This window comes from Gossypium arboreum, chromosome 12, assembly GCF_025698485.1.
Source record: "Gossypium arboreum isolate Shixiya-1 chromosome 12, ASM2569848v2, whole genome shotgun sequence".
Lineage (NCBI taxonomy): Eukaryota > Viridiplantae > Streptophyta > Magnoliopsida > Malvales > Malvaceae > Gossypium > Gossypium arboreum.
The window spans coordinates 6232596-6249930 of NC_069081.1; positions in this window are offsets into that span (position 1 = coordinate 6232596).

Sequence of the window (17335 nt, forward strand, 5' to 3'; positions counted from 1 at the left end):
GAAAGTCATCAATTAAAAACTATCATCTAAATATTATGGCCCTTTTCATGTGATATTGGGGAAGTTGCTTACACTTTGCAATTACCTCCGGGTTCTCGGATTCATCCAACTTTCCATGTATCTTAGTTGAAAAAACATATGGGTTCAACTCCATCTCAAGATCAGTTACCTTTGGTGGATGCTCACGGTGCATTACAGAAAGAGCCGGTCCGAGTTGTGGATAGGAGAATAATTAAAAGAGCAAATCAAGTTGTCACCAAAGTTCTCGTCGAATGGGTTGATTATTTTCCTAAGGATGCAACCTGGGAAACTCTATCTCTGCTACAGACCAAATATCCTCATTTTCATCCTTGAGGACAAGGATTTATTTTGGGGAGGCAGTACTGTTGTGGGTGAGAAAATTAAATAGAAATTGGTTGAGTTTTAAACTAAACGGTGCGTTTTAGTCTTAAGAATAAATTGATAAAACGGGCGTAGCATATTAGTTAAACGGGGAGTTTTGTATAACAGAAAATGACTACATCAGCTTCTTGTTATTTTCCTTTTTAAAAGCACGATCGATGAAGGAAAACAGTCTCTCTCTTTTCTCAACTTTTCAGTCCTTTTTCCTTCTCTCTCACATTTCTTCTACTTAAAATTCTGGAGCGTAACAAACTGGTAGTGGAAGGGGATTCCAGAACGACAATCGTAAAGGCGCAAAAAGGGGCTTTGAACAAATCTACAATTGGAGTTTATGTTAACGAAATTAGATTGATGGCTTTTGATTTTGATTCTATTTCTTTTCAACATGCAAATCGAGGATCTAATTTAGTTGCTCATACAATAGCAAGCATGGGTTTCAAATTGGGGAACTCTCAATTCTGGGTTGAAGAAGTACCAAATGATGCTATTGCAGTTACTGAAAGGGATCGACAGTTGATGCAGCAGCCTGATCAGGATGGTTCTATCATTGCTTGATTTGTTTCTGGAAGACGGTCGGTATCTTGATTATGGTTGACTGATACACAATGGAGAAGATGATGGGTTTTTTTTGTGTTTGGATCATTTTTTTCTTCTCTCACCGAGGCAGTTTTTATGTTTCTGCGTTTTTTTTCTCTTTATTTAGTTGCTTCATTTATTGTTTTATTAGTTTTGTTTACTTTTCATGGTTATATTGTCAAACACGTATTTTTAATTCAAGAGATCTCACAGAAGTGCGTGGAAATTTTAAATTTAGAATATAAATGTGGATTTAAAATAAATATAATAAATAATATAATAACACATGAAATATGTACGGTGTTAAAATGAAAAAATTAGATTAAAATTGTTTATCATGATATTTTCATCAATCTTAAGTTGGTATCGAGTTAACTTGTGACACCATCTTAATCGAATATATTAATATATATATATACCTATTGATGGAAATAATAAAATGTGCATAATAAAAATTAAAATATATAAAAATATTAAAATAAAATTTTAGCTGAGTGATAAATTAAAATTTTTACTAACCTAATAGTTCAAGTTTAGATCCACTATAAACATTTTTTATTAGTTTTTAAATAAAAGATTAAATTATACTCGAATAATATATCTTATTTTAATTATAGAAAGATATTTACATAATTTTTTAATGATCCGTTGAAGATGGTACCAATTCAGTAAAATACTTAATAAATAATATAAATTCATATCTATACTATTTTTTAAATAAATAAATAGATGAGAAACAAATGAGAAGCAAAAGGTGGAGCCACGAGGAATACAATTTAATTTGGTAAATTCATTCATTTTACAGACATGCATGAATTTATTTTTGTTATAAAAATTGTTTAAAATTAGATATAATTTTCATATTCTTTTATATAAATAACAATATTAATATTAATTAAATTAATACTCAATTTGTTACCTGCATAAATTTATAATGCATGTAAAACATGGATGTTAAGGAAACTACGTGATTATATACACTATACTATTCATGGATGGAGGATGATACTATTCCTAAACAATTCTTCTTTCTCGAAGTTATTATTATTTAAAACTAACATTTGAAAGTTAATTGTGTAGGAGGACGTGAGTTCGAGTGTACTGAAGCGTATTATCTTTCTATTTATGATTGATGAGGGACTATGAATAATTATAGATATTATGTAAAAAAGAACAGATATGATAAACACTTATAATCAAATTCTAAACGTATTTGGATGGCTTATAATTATTCTTCTATATTAATTTCTTAAATTAATCGAAGACCCAAATAACTTTGAAGTTTTCAAATACTTACGTTATCTACAACTACTTTTGTGTCCTAACCTTCTCCAAAGATATTTCGTAAACCTATCATATTCATATTTTAAAATTCACATTATCATTTATTTCACCCTTTAACTTTACAAAAATAAATTATTTTAGTTCACTATTTCCTTTTCGTGACTCTTTTAGTCCTCAAATTTGTATTTTTATCAAATTACTCCAAAATAGATGAAAAAGTTAACATCTGTTAAGTTTGTTGATGTATGTGGTAATCCACGTGTATACTATATTAACAATTAATTAATTTTATAATTAAAAAATATTAAAAAGATTTTTATAATTTCAATCATTTTATATTTTTTTGAATTATCTAAATTTTAAAAATTAATTCTCATGTGTATGTCACGTCAACAAAATTAATTTTTCCATCTATATTGGACGATTTGAGAGCTAAAAGAGACGAAACTTTAAATAAAGGGTTAAAATGACCTTTTTTTACAAAATTAAAAAGTCAAATAAATCATTATACCTTAAAATTTAATAGTAGGACACACAAAAATAACCCACAATGCTTATATAAAATTTCTTTTTACATTAAAATAACATAATAAAAATAAAAATAAAAATATTATTATTATTTTAGCATTTATATGTTTTGGTAATTTTAACCATTATTATTTTTAACAATTTTACCCTTAACATTTAATTTACTTGTTTATTAATGAAAAATTAACTTGTAGCGTCCACGTGGAAAATTTTAATTGATGTGGCTGAAATTATTAAAAATTTAACAGTAAATTCAACAAAATAAAAATAAAAATAAAATTGAAAAGATGAAATTAAATTCAGCTGCCCAAATATCAGAATCTAATGAAGAAAGTAGAATCATATGGTAAAATAATGAAATGTATTTCCATTAACTAATAAGTACCGTCTACTCTATTTATCTTTTCAATAATTTTTATAGAAAAACTCCAATTAAAATTTCTTATCAAATAGATTAAAAATTAAACTACTTGAAATTTTAATTAATTAATTTACAATCTATAATATACATAAATGTATGAATTAATAATAATTTAAACCCACAAAAATATTCTTTATTTTCCATTATATTTTAAATTGACATTTAAAAATAATTATAATATTTAACTTAGAATTATTAGTTAAAAAGTTGGGTGTAAAAGAATTTGTTATAATTATATATTTAAAAATAATTATATTTTATTAGAAGTTAAAAGTTGTGATAATTATATATTTAAAAATAATTATGATTTAATTTACAATTATAATTTTAAAAAAATTGATGTAAAAATTTTTAATTTTAAAATAAAATTATTACTTCAATAAAACTCTAAGTATAAAATATAAGATAATTTTTATAATTATAATTTATAATTATTAGTTAAAATAAATTTTGTTTATTAATAAAGTTGCACTAATTTTATTTATGTAAAATAGAGTTATTAATTGAATAAAACTCTAAGCATCTTAATTATCACTTAATTAGTATTAGAGTTATTTGCTAATTAAAATTTAACTTTATAAATAGTGTTAGAGTTATATATCAATTAAAATTTAACTTTAACTTAGCATTTAGTAGTTAGGTGTATTCAATCGAGTACTATTTAAGAAAAATTATTGGAAAAAAAAGAATTTTTTAGCAATAATAAGTTAGAATTATCTATATATATATATATATATATATATATATAAAAGAATAGAGCATTAGAATAATGATTTTTGAAAAGTTAATATTGAATCATATTTGAATAACAATAGTACCAGAGAGAGATAGAATATTATTTTAATTAATGATGAGATAATATAATGTTGTGATATTATTTTTAATTTATTTTGAAGTTGTTTATACTATGCTGAAGCAAACAATCCTATATTTGGTTTTTCTTTTTTATCTATGAAATTATCTTCCAACCAAAGGGATAAATATCAAATTTATAAATGAATTTGATCCAATGTTCAATTTGATACATGAACTTTGATTTGGTATAATTATACATGTAATAGCCCAATTTTCAATGATGTCAAAAAAAGTGGTTTGAGACCACTAAAATCTGATAAGTGAGCTTATAAATTATTATTTAGTATTTTTGAGCCAATCGTGAATTTAGGAAGGCTTATGAATTAGTGGTTTGAACTTTAGAAATATTTATCAAATTAATTAGTTTTGAAATTGAGGTATCGAGACCTCGATTTCATAAATCAAGCCGTAAAATTTTTTATAAATATTTACGGAGTGTCATTGAGTTAGTATTAAAGTTTCGTTAGGAAATTTTAACGTTTTGATAGTTAATTAATTAAAAAGGATCAAATTAAAAAAAAATGCATTCCCGAAACTTAGTTCTCGAAAATTGGATTAGTAAATATTTATTAAAAATATTTACTGAAGCTAGGTTAATTAGGTTTCGGTTAAGTGAATTTGCTTGAATTAAAAGTAATTAGGTATAAGGACTAAATTTATATAAGGTAAAAGTTGAATTATAGATTAAAGAAAAATTAAAGGGACCAAAAAAGCAATTATGCCAATGGTCATGTGTAAAAATTTGATAGATATTATAATAAAATATATTTACTTAATAATTAAGTATATGTTATATTATATATAATAAAACAAATAAGGAAAGAATAAATAAATAGAAATAGAAAAAGAAAGCCAAAGCAGAAACGAAATAGAGAAGGAAAGAAAGAAAAGAAAAAGAGAAAGAAAGGAGAAAAAGTTAGGATTTTCAAGGGTTCAAGCTCAATCGGTTAGTCAATTTAGTCCATTTTCTTGTAATTTTTATGTTTTTGGAATCCCGGTATTAAATAATACCCAACCCATGTCAAAATTTTAGAAATTATTGAGTTTGTGAATGTTTTCTATGTTGAATAATTAGATTATTAGGGACTGAATTGATAGATTTTCAAGTTAGAAATGAAAAAGGATTGAATTGTAGAATAAATTGTAAATTTTGTGTAGTAGGGACTAAATTGTGAGAATTTTGAAATTTATAAATTTACGTGAAAATAGGGAGTTGAATTTAGTCTAAATTGGAATTTGCATGAAAATAAAGAATTAAATGTGAAGAATAAAAGTTAGTCTCGATTTCGGGACTAAATTGAAATTTAGGCAAAAACTGAGTAAAAATTGAAATTTTCAATATGAAATTAAATTGTGTTGTATTGATGAATTTTAATTGTTTTAATTCCGTAACTAATGTCGTACTGGAATCTTCGACAAAAAAAAAAAAGGGAAATATAAAGTTGACGTGGAATAGCTCAGAATTTTTGGTTTGTATTTCTATAATCCGAATCTAATAATTATTTGTTATATTTATTATTTAATATGCATAATAAGTGAAACTAAGGTGAGTATTTGTATTTTTTATATTGATTTGAATGAAAGTGAATTTGTGATTAATGTGAATGTGGTTATTACATTAATGTGGATATTGGATGTTGATTGTATTGAAATATGAAAATTTAATCGAGTTGAATTATGAGTTTATATATATTGATTGGAAATTGAAAAGTGAATTGAAAACCCTATTAATTGTATTGGGCTGAGTCGGATATAGTTGACATGCCATAAGATTGGAAGTGTTCACGGATACTTCGACCAGAAGTCGATGAGACACTGGGTGTCATATTATTACTTCGGATAAATTCGATAAGGTACTGGGTACTAACTTACTTCGGCATGGCCTATGAGACACTGGGTATTATTCTATTACTTCGAATTATCTAATGAGGCACTGGGTGCCATACTGGTGTGTTTTGGTTGGATCCATGTATCCGTCCGAGTCCGAGTCATGTTAATAGGGGTAAATAAATGAACTGAATTGAGACATGAAAATGAAATGTATGAACCATGTGTTCATGGAATGGTTATTGAATGAGACAGTGCTATGATTGAAATCGAAGAATGAATTGAAATGTGATTTGAGACACATGATTGTGTCATATAGTGAAAGCTATCTGGGATAGCAAATTGATTGAATAGAATGAGTACAAATGATTTATCTATGAAATGATTATTTGTAAAACTATGTCTACCATATGATAAAATGTGTATGCTTTATAATATTATTTTCTCTAAAGTATTCAGATTTTAGAAATACCACTGAGTTTTATACTCAACGTACGGTTTGTTTTTGTGCGCAGGTAATGTTAAAGTCGAATTGTTGAATTAGCATCCAAGGCCAATCCCGAACTCATTGTGGTGAAGTACATATCTTTTTGGTAATGGCATGTACCTAGGACATTTTTATTTGTCATTTTGAAAAGTGCTGCAAAATATGTTATAAAATGTTATTGAATACATGTATATATATAATTTTATGTACTATATTAAGATTATAAATAGTATGTTTTGGTATGAAAATTAGATTTGATTTGAATGAAGTAATTGAATTGATTGGGATATTATATGAGAAATAATATGTTTGCTAGATAATTATGTAATGTTCATATTTGATCCGAAATATCCGGTAATGCTCCGTAACCCTGTTTCGGCGACGAATATGGGTTAGGGTGTAATAGCCCAAAATTGGGTCTAGTTGGAACAGAGGTTTTGGGACCACAAAATTCTAGATAGAAATAATTATTTTATGATTATTTTGAGGTCTATGATATGATTGCATGATTGTGTAAAAATTTTGTGAAGAAATTCTATGCATAAAGTGCTCAATTTGAAGTTAGGGACTAAATTGAATAAGTTGCAAAACTTGCATTCTAGAAGTTTCTAGTATGAAATTGCTTTGAAATGTTAATTAGGAGGTCTTAAATAGAAATTTTACCAATTTCTAAGTGATGGAAAAAAATTGGACATAGATGGAATTTTTGAAAGTTTAGTAACGAAGGGCGGTCATTTGGTAATTAAAAAAGTAAAAAGGGAAAATAAAGCCAAAATTGACTCATCTTTCTCATGGAGGCCGAAATTAGCATGGGGGAAGCCATGGCTAGGGTTTTCAAGCTTTCCAAGCTCAATAGTAAGTCCGTTATAACCCCGTTTTTCAAGTTCTTTACGTTTTTGGAATCTCGATAATTTTATTAAGCTTATTCTAGCAATAATTTAAGCTAGGGTTCATATTTGGAAAAATACCCATACGTGAAATGTGTTTATTTTTCTATTTTATAATATAATATGAGGTTTTAAATTATGTTAGACAACTTGTGCTACTCGGTTTTGAGTGAAAACGAGTAAAAGGGCTTAATCGGTAAAAATACCTAATAGTCATAAGTATATGTTAGAGTGAGAATTTGATGTTGCCATAGAAGGGAAAAGTGATCAGCATGTCATAAAACATAAGAATAAGGGATGAAGTTTAATTCCCGAGCCTAGGGGCAAAAGTGTAAATATGCAAAAGTTTAGGGGTAAAATTGTAATTTTTCCAAAGTTTGAGCTAAGGACTGTTTTGAATATTAAATTAATTAAATAAGTAAAATATGATGTTTTAGATCCCGAAAAACAAGATTTGAACCTAGAATGAGAGAAAAATCGAAAATTAGGAAAGTTGGTAAAATGACCATTTTAGTATCGAGGTAAGTTCATATGTATAATAAGCATTAATTTATGCATGTTTCAATGTAAAATTGATATATTCATTATGATTTCGAGGTGTTGAAAGTATGTAAGTTGGTATGATAATAATACGATAATAATGCTTGTAATTTATATTTGAAAGTTAAATTTAATGAATTAATTGAATTATATTAAATTAAATGATTATGGTGCCAAGTTTATGAATTGATTTAAAATATGTCTATGGTACATGAAGTGCATTGAATTATCATACATAAATGTGAATTCTATGATTATGGATATTATGGGAAATTGTAAGTTCATATGATTTTTAATAAGGCAATGTGTAATTTAATGTTATTGCCTTGATATTAAATGAGATGTAAGTTTATATGTAAGTAATACATCAATATTACTTGTATTATGATATTTTATAATAATATTGGAAATATGTTTGTGGATAATTACTTGATTGGTGATATTGTTGGAAAAGAGAGAGAAATCCCGGTTGAACCTTCGGAAAGATTGGATGATACAGATAGTATGTAGCTAGGTCACATGTATGGTGCTGAGTGCACATCATGTGTACAAGAGAGCTACAAGAAATTATGATGTAGCTAGGTCGCATAGGTGATACTATGTGTACACCATGTAGACAAGAGAGCTACGGGATTATGTAGCTAGGTCGCATGCGTAGTTCCAGGTGAAGGACACCATGTAGACAAGAGAGCTATGAGATAAATTGTCTAGGTCACATGGGTGGTACTGAGTGTTCACCATGTGTACAAGAGAGCCGAACTATATGATGGGTGGAGCTATGTGCTGAAACCACCAAGTATCGAGGATTGATCCAAAGTGTTCAACGAGAGACTCTCTATGTATTGCTTTGTGAGTTTTGTGATGAATAAGTGCAGGAACTTGATTATGTGAATGATGTGTTCATTAAGTGACCAGGATGTGGTGAGGTTATAAACAAGTAAGTTATACATGAGGATGATTTTATAGTGACCTTGTGATCATGGGCCTATACTTGTGATGTATTAAATGTGGTGAAAATGATTTGTGATATGTATGTTAAAATGAGGTTAATACAAAGAAAGTGTGAAAGAGTGAATTAGCAATAAAACTATTTTGGATAGTAGCAGTGACGTGATTTTGAAAAATCACAAAAAATATTAGAAATTGAATCAGAGACTTAATGAGATATCAAATTAAAGCTTAATGAGTCTATTTTCATATAAAAGAAACATAGCAAGAAAAGGAGTTCTATATTTTGAGATATTTATGTTTTTGTGAGGCTGGTTCAGAATGATTACGTGATCCCCTGTTCTAACTTTGGAAAATCACAAACATTTGGATAAAAATAATTAGAGGCTTAAACTTATATTTTTAAAATCCATAATGAGTCTATTTTCAGGATAAATCAACAAGAACATTATCCGAGTTCTGTACTGTGAGATAATTAATTTTTAGTGAAGAGAGGTCAGAACTATCAGAAAGTGAAACAAGGGAAATTTTAATGAATAAACTGTACTAATTGGTTAAACCAAAAATTACGAAAATTTTATGGTGGAAAGATATGTGAGTCTAGTTTTAGGAGAAATTTATGAATATTAATTTGGAGCTCTGTAGCTCGAATTATAAATAAGTAAGTGACTATGACTCGTATAGACAGCTTGATGTGAGCATTTATTAGTAAATTGTGAAATCATACTTACAAGAATGCTATATACATTAATGATGTAGAATGGAGAGGAGGAGGAGGAAAATAAATATATGTGGAATACATGGAAACTATGGTATATGAAATATTGATATAATAAAATAAATGATATGTGTTTATAAGAAAACAAAAAGAGAATGATATGTATCATGACATGTATATATATATATATATATATATATGACTAGTCTCAATGTAATGCTTGTTGGGTATGGAGTTGAATTGAAATGTTTCAGGTAAACATGTTATTTTGCGTATCTGAATTGTGGTATTTTCTAAAGATATGATCTAGTTTTAAATATGAATGCTTGATGATTAAGCTGAAGATATTTTGTAAGATGATAATCTTAGTATAAATGTATAAGTGGTACTATAATAAACAAGGTAAAATGAGTATGAGAGACACATGTATGATGACATACAAATGCTATGTTTGTGGTTTAATTGAGAATATTTATTCATTAAATGAATACCATGTTATATGCTTTTGATTTTGTATAAGTGTGTAAGAGATTAAGGTTGACCAAAACTTGGAAAATAGCCTAGGTATATTCCACACAGGCAGAGACACGACCATATGTCTCAGCCGTGTATGGAACACGACTTTGGGACACGGGCGTGTGGAGCCTTAAAGGATGAAATTTCCAAGATTTTCGTAAGTTCTCGGTTTAGTCTCGAACCCTTTCTAAAGTATGTTTTGGGCTTCGTAGACTCAAATAAGGGACTATGTGTAAATGAATGAACATTTTGAAATATGAATGAAATTTTATGGCCTGTATTTTAGTTTAATGTTTGTATGTTTGTCCGATAATGCCTCGTACTTTATCCCGGCCTCGGGTAAGGGTAAGGGGTGTTACATAGGGGGTGTTACAATACACATTAAACTTAAATTGCGGTTCATTTACATATATAAAACTTTGATTTTTTTTTTTGAAATGTATTCCGTTTAGTATTAAAATAGGCCTAAGAAAGCCGTAAAAGTCCAAAACAAAAACCAAGTGATAAACCCAACAACACAGAAAAACAACAAGAAAATTAAAACACATGAGGATAAATCAAAATCTAGAAGCTTCAGTCAGACCCTTCAGTAGCCAAAAAACCAAAATGGCACAAACCCTCCCTTTATTCACATAAACTGAGTAAATCATTGAGTAAGGGATTGAGGTTAACTTGCGATAGATCAGAATGTCCTCAATCCAAAAGCAAATAAGGGGAATAGGATGTCTACAATGGTTGATGGAAACGGCAGTCAGAATCTGCCAACTTGTAGCTTTCATCGATGCGTCTTCAACCTAGAAGCAATTCTCAAGCCTTTTTATACCTTCATTCACCAATGTGTGTGCAGCTTTGTTTCCTTCACATACGATGAACTTGAATCAACATGATGAGAAATTTCTTGCCAATACCTTCATATCCCAAGTAATCAATTAAATCTCTGTGTAGTCTTCCTCTTGTGAGATGATATTTTTTATGACAATCTTTGAGTCACTTTTCATGATAATTTCCATGAACCCCATTTCTAATGCGAATTGAATTCCATGGAGCAATACGGCCGCTATTACCATTACCGCTGATTTTACAAGGTTATAGACTCGAAACCCTAATCTCATTATATGGCCTTCTTCATTTCTTATAATAAAACCCGATGTTGTTATTTATTTTGCGGCGGAAAACCTAACATCAACTTTGACCTTTACCCAACTCAGTGGAGGGGGATTCCAGCGTATCATTTCTCTAAGCTTGGAGTGTTGCATAGTTGACGATAAATCTCGATGTTCCCTCCCATAGCCTCTGATGAACGTAATAACTTCTTCCACGCCCTGCTCTCTTTTCTCATGTAACAATTTGTTTCAAGAAAACTAAAGAGCCTAAATTGTAATAGTGATTTCATCTTTCTTGTTATTGGCCAAGTTTTCAAAAGGCTAGCTTAACCACTCATTAAAACTTGAATCTACAACAAAAATTGGCAATTGATAATTTAACCTCAACCATACTTGTTTAGCAAACATGCAATCACAGGAAACATGAACATTTTGACTCACTATAATCATGACAATGCAAACAATGGTTATCTGTTATAATTCTTTGAAAATGTAAATTTTGGAATGTGGGAATGAAATTTCGAACAAATTTCCACACCAAAATTTTGATTTTTGCTAGATAGTTCAGGCTTCAAATTTTTTTGTAAATCTTTTGCTTCATAACATCCATGTTTGAAGGCTCAATAAAGGCTTTGTAACCACTTTTAACATAGTAAATGCTTGATTTTTCACTAAACCATACTAACTTGTCAGATTGACTAGTTAGAGGTATATGAATACTTATAATTTGCCTTGCCTCTTCATCAAAAAAAGTTCTGAAAATTAAGTCATGATTCCAACTGCTTGAATTTGGTAATCTTATGCCATTAACCCGATCTAAACCATCCACTGGGCTTGTAGCGATCTTTTCATGATTGTTACTCGGTAGCTAATAATCCTTCCAAATCGAGACAGAATGTCCTGATCCATTCCTCCACCGAAGCCCCGATTCTAACAGAGCTTTAGAGTACCAAATACTTCACCAAATTAATGATGGGTTTGAACCCAATGGTGCCTCCAAAAAATTCGAAGCATGATAATACTTTGCGCGTATCAGTCTTTTCGTTAGAGAAATAGGATTATCCATTAGTTTCCATCCTTGTACTTTTCCTAACAGTGCAATATTAAATTTGATAAGTCTCAGAAACCCATATCTCCTTCATTCTTTAAAACATATAAAGATTTCTGAGAGCACCAATGCAACCTAGTCTTTCCAGCTTTTTTCTGCCACCAGAACCTTGCAATCACTACTTCTAGTTCTTTGCACAAGGAGCTTATAATAGCCCATTTTTAGTCAAATCGGAATATTGGTTTTGGGACCACAAATTCAAGGTCAAAATATTTATTTTATTATTATTTTAATTTCGACAGTATGATAGTATAATTGTGTGAAAATTTTGTTAAGAAATTTTATCGTTTGAATGCTTAATTTAATAAAAAGGACTAAATCGCGTAAAGTGTAAAAGTGGAGTTCTATTAGCTAAAGGTGTCTAATAGCTATGGAATCTTAAATTAGAGGTCCTTATGTGGTAATTAGCCCATTTTTAATATGAGTGGAAAAATATGGTCATTAATTAGGTGATTTTAATGCTTTAATTAAAGGTTAATTTTGGTATTTAGTAAATAAAGGTTAAATAAATAAAACAAAACAATTTTATGTTATTTTATCATCTTCTCCAACCTAACCTAGGGTGTAGTATCCATTTTTAAGCTTCAATATTCGGCTATCTTCATTTCTTGCAATTAGGTATGATTTTTGTCTAGTTTTTAATGATTTCTATGCTTTTGAGATCGTTGTAGCTTAATCTAGCTAGCTCAGGGACTAATTTGAATTTTTTTAAAGGTTTAGGGTCTTTCTATTGATGAATATGTGTGTATGTTGATGTTTGATGATAGAAAATGTATGCTTGTTGTTAGATAAATAACATTTGTAAAGTGATTTTGGTAAAATTGCTAAGTAAGGATTAAATTGTGAAATGTGTAAATTTTGTGGTTAAATTGTGAAATAAATGAAAAATACGGATTGCTTTGGGGTTATATGAAATTTAACTAGCATGGGTAGGGGCCTAATTGCATGAATTTGTGTTTTTATGAGATAAAGACTAAATTGTAAAAATGTTGAAATATTAGGGACAAAAGTGTAAAGTTGCCATAATATGCATTTTAGGCTAAATTGAATAGAATGATAATTAAATAAGTTAATTTTGGTTACATATAGATCAAGAAAAGCGTAATTCGAATTTAAATCAAGGGAAAAACAAAGTGCTGGACTAATCGAATCATTTCATCGTTTTTGCATCGAAGTAAGTTCGTATATTAATAAGCATTAATATAATTGTGTTTTAAATGATTATTATTGAATTATTTGTGAAATACGACCTTGCGGATATATTATTTGAGGAAGATTCAGCATTGAAAAATCTCAGTTGAACCTTAGGAATGATCAGGATATGAATGACATGTCATTAGGGGTTATGTGATTTGGGTGCTGGTCCGTATGTCCTACCGGTGGCTGAGTTATCCGGCATGTGTTGCGGATTCTCGTCAGCTTGTATGAGCAGTACTATGTGGCTACGTCATGATCGTCAACTTGTGTGAACAAACCCGTTGATAGCTCGAGAGTGAGCATTATATGTGATATGGGATTGAGATAGCTTCGGCTATGTATTGGCACTTAAGGTGTGAGATTCCTAAGTGTTCGATAGTATTTTAAATGGTTCAATGGGTATATCGAAGATATAAAATGGTGAGAAATAGATACGTATCAGTACAAGTATGTACGAAAACTATATGAGCATTGAAACTATGAAAGTTATGAGATCTTGATTAATTATGTTATATTACTTGAATGGTGATTAAATGGTGAGTTTTACTTATTAACTATACGAGTTTACTAAGCTTTATAGCTTACTTTGTTTACTTTTCCATGTTTTATAGTGAATTTTGAAGCTAGCTCAGATTAGGAGTCGTCGAAGATTGCATCACACTGTCGAGCTTCTACTTTGGTACTTTTGAGTTTATGTATTTGGTTATATGGCATGTATAGGAATTGTGGTTATTTTGGTTTAAGGTTTGGTAATGAATTTAGCCATTTGAATTGGCCTGTAAATGTTAAGTGTTTGGTCTTGTGTATAGCCATGAGAATTGGCTTATTTTGGTATATTTGGTGATGTATATATATGAGCAAATTGCCTTGGTTAAGTATTTGGTAATTGATATATAAATGCTTGTAGTGAATGGTTGTTTGTGAATTGGTATGCTTGTAATTTAGGTAAAGTGATGTATAAATCAAAGTGCATACATGAAGTTAACTAGTTAAGTGAATTGAGAATGTGAATTTGGTATAGAATTGAATAGCCTAATGTGGTACTTGTGTGCCTTGTTGTTTTGGGTATGAAAATGGTATGAATTATGCTTGGTTGAGGTTGGTTGAATGCTTATTTATGCCATATTATGTGCCATTTGAATTGTATAGGTGTATGCAAATTTGGATGAGAAAGATGGCTTGGTAAATAGCCTATTTTTGTCCACACGAGTAGAGACACGGGTGTGTGTCTCAATCGTGTGTGACACACAGATAGGTGACACGGCCGTGTGTCCCCTGGTGTTTAATTAGAAACCAAGTCAATATGCTCCACATGGCCCAGCACACGGATGTGTGTATTGGCCGTGTGGCATAAGCCAGTATACCCTACAAGTTTGGCACAGCTTAGCACACGGCCTAGCGCACGGGCATGTGAGGCCATTTCGAAGGGCACACTGGCTAGTCACACGGGCGTGTGGTTGGCCATGTGACCCAAGTCAGGGAGTTATACGGGGTTGAACATGGGTTGGGACACGGCCATGTGATCCCATTTCGAATGTCCACATGGCCTATGACACGGGCGTGTCTTTGGCCGTGTGAGTCACACGGCTGGGCCACACGGGTGTGTTCCCTTGTATTTTGAAAAATTTTCTAAGTTTTCTAAAAATTTCTTGAGTTATCGGTTTAGTCCCGAACCACTTCTAAAGTATGTTTTGGGCCTTGTAGGCTCGTATTAAGGACTTGAAAAATGATTGTGAATGACTTGTATTTAAATTTGATAATTATATAAGAAATGTATGTTCAATTGTATAATAAGTCCGATAATGAGCTGTAACCCTATTCCAGCGACGGATACGGGTGAGGGGTGTTACAGAGCTAGGCAAAAGAAAACAAGACATTACATACATTGGATTGCTTGCATAATTGCTTTGATAAGGACTTCTTTACCCTCTATGAACAACATCCTCGAACTCTAATTAGCCACCCTTCTAATTATCTTTTATTTTATGTCTTTGAATGCCAATTTTTGTTTTTTCCCACAATTGAAGAGAGTCAAAGATATATTTTAAGATTAATGTTGGAGTTAACTCCCAAAATTCTGTACACATTTTCCCTATTTTCTTGGCTTACGTTAGAGCTGAAGAACAAACCCGATTTATCAAGATTTATTAACTGCCCCGAGTCCCTTTAGATGTGGCTTAGCCCCTTCTATCGTTGCTTCTCCAAATATCAAACTATCATCAGTAAAAAGTAAGTGGGGTGATAAGCGAGGCATGTCTATTTACGTGAATCCTCTTAAGATCACCACTTGTGAAGGCTATTCTTAAGAGAGCTGATAGATCCTCACTATAGATGAGGAATAAGTAGGGACTGAGTGGGTCACATTGTCTAAGTCCATGGGTAGGAGTGAATCTTTTTCCTCTCTCTCCATTTACTACCACATAATAAAAGACTATTTCAATGCATCTCATTGTTTTCTGGACCCATGATTCTGTAAAGCCCATTCTCTTAAGCATGGTTTTGATAAAAGGTCATTCCTCTCTGTCGTACTCTTTACTAATGTCAAGTTTCAAAGTGAAACATCCCTGTTTCCCTAGTCTCTTCTCTGTCATAAAATAAAGAATTTCATAGGCGACTAGAATATTGTCTGATATGAGTCTTCGGAGTACAAAAGCACTTTGTGCTTTATCGATGCAATAATAAAGTACACTCTAAAATATGTTTACTAACATTTTTGTAGCAATTTTGTATAGAATATTGCAAAGGCTAATAGGCCTAAATTGAGTCATAGAGCTAGGATTACTAACCTTTGGGATCAAGACGATTCATGTATGATTGATTTTTGAGATATTGTGGGAGCTATTTAACAAGTCAATACAATATTTTGCTACCTCATTTCCCACAATGTGCTAGAATCTTTAGTAAAACACTACCCCCAAACCATCTTCATTCGAAGCCTTTAATAGGCTTATGGTTTTTAAGGCTAGACACACCTCTTTGTATGAAAACACCCTTGTAAGTTCATCATTCATTGATAGAGTAATGCAAGGCACGACCCCCTCTAAAATTGAATCAGCATTTTCAATTCCATTTGATGAAAAAAGGGAGTCAAAATAGCTAGTAGCTAGCGACAAAAGATCCTCGTTGTTTTCGTAAGTATTTCCATTTAAGTCCATCATTTTTCTACCATATTTCTTCTTCTTCTCTCGATTGTCACTTTGTGAAAAAAATTCTTATTTCGGTCACCATTCTTCATCCAATTTGCTCTGGCCCTCTGTTCCCAATAGAGTTCCTCTTTGTCAGTCTCCAAATTGATAGCTAATTTGGCATAAATAATATCCCCCAAGACTTCATCTGTTGGATTCAAAGCATTCAACTTTTGGAGCTGTTTTTCAATATCTTTTTTTTTGTCAGGGATCTCTTTTTTTTTATTCTTTTAAACCAAGCCTCAAGACCCTCCTCAACCTTTTTTAGTATCGTTGGAATAGAGCCTAAACTAGTAGCCTACAAATTATTAACCTCTTATTTGCATGTATCCTCTCAGAATCAAGTAGCCTCAAATTGAAAATGCCACATTTTTGCATACATATTATCCACATTCGAATTTAAAAGTAGAGGACAATGACCTAAGAAAAAGTGTGTTAGGTGTTACATTTTATAATTCAAAAATAAATTCCACCATTCGTCATTAGCAACCCCATAATCCAACCACTCGTGAATATTATTTGATTTGCTTTGACCCTTCTCCCAAGTAAACCATTGCCCAGAATAGCCTAGATCAGAAATAGAGCAATAGGAAAACATTTCCCAAAACCTTTGCATTTGACTTTTGCGCCAGATTAAACCTCATTGGTTCTCGGATGTATATGCGATCTCGTTGAAATCTCCCTTTGACTTTACTCAAGAGTTCCATAAAATCCAGTGCACCTCAATTTCATTCCATCCGAGTCTTCATCAAT